Here is a 1235-nt window from a genome sequence, read left to right as displayed (position 1 = left end):
ACTTATACTTACTGAGATTTCCAAGTGACTTGCTATCACTTGTACTGCATTTTGTAAGTCAAATCTCTCTAAAACTACCAGTTTTAAGAGATAAGAGGAGTGGTAAAATAACTCTAAGAGACAAATACATCTTCAACATATATTGTTCCAAGTATTCCATTTAAGGCATATTCAACAACTGGTGAAACTTGTGTTGGCTGTAATTATGTGTCTTTGTCTATGTGTGCATGTATACATGTATATATGTATTTATGTGAATAGTAACATACATGTGTATATTATGGCTTATATCATCATTTATTCCTTGCTAACAAATAAAGTAAGGAATCCCTAAAGATTTAACAGAAACTGTGTAGTTAACGTCTTAACTCTTCACTCTGCTTCTTTACACAAAGTCTTTGCAAATTCTCATTAATAAAGTTTCCATAAACTCTGAAATGTACATACTTAGCATTTAATGTCTGCTACCATAAATCTTAAATACTTTATAGAAAAGTTTTATACCTGCCTAACAGTCCTATTTTTGGCATATATAAGTAAAATCCAAAAATTAACCATATTTAAAACATTAAAACTTTAAAAAACCTTAACACTTCCTGCAATGTTCATTTTGACAGATGCCTTTTATAGAATAATTGAATTCCTCCTCTTACACATCTCTTGAACTACATATATCTGGAATTACTTTGTTTTTGGCATGTCTATCTTGATTTTATTCTTAAAGGTGTGCTTATGTAAGACATACATGATTCTAAAATTTCACAACAATTCTTTTGAACTTAATTTTTATTGAAATGTCTAGTTTAATAAAATCAATAAAAATTATACTTTATATATAAAAATGTTCTGTGTTAAATTTAGCATCACATACTCTAACATTGGAACGACACAGAGAAGATTAGCATGCCCCCTGCGCAAGGATGACATGCAAATTTGTGGAGCGTTCCATATTTTTACAACAACAGATGCTGAAAGGTATGTGGCCACAAGGGAACCGTACTGCACTCTTAGTGGGAGTGTAAACTTGTTCAACTACTTTGAAAAGCAGTACGGAGGTTCCTCAAAAGATTCCACATAAAAGTCCCCTATGATATAGTAATCCCACTTTTGGGGATTTACCCAAATGATCATAAACAAGATCATATTAAAACTACCAGCACAACTATGGTTATTGCAACATTATTTACGATAGCTAAGATATGGAACCAACCCAGATGCCCCCATTAGATGAATGG

General features: G+C 31.7%; 1 non-coding gene across 1 annotated transcript; it reads left to right on the top strand.

Annotated features, from left to right (window-relative positions):
• The first annotated feature begins 848 nt into the window (after positions 1 to 848).
• On the top strand, positions 849 to 955 carry LOC122121087. Its single transcript, XR_006149876.1, has one exon. It is a non-coding gene; the product is annotated as a U6 spliceosomal RNA (small nuclear RNA).
• Positions 956 to 1235: the final 280 nt, after the last annotated feature.

The sequence above is a fragment of the Dipodomys spectabilis genome, unplaced genomic scaffold (assembly GCF_019054845.1).
Source record: "Dipodomys spectabilis isolate Male_0828 unplaced genomic scaffold, ASM1905484v1 ptg000183l, whole genome shotgun sequence".
Taxonomy (NCBI): domain Eukaryota; kingdom Metazoa; phylum Chordata; class Mammalia; order Rodentia; family Heteromyidae; genus Dipodomys; species Dipodomys spectabilis.
This window is presented reverse-complemented; position numbering and strand designations above follow the sequence as displayed.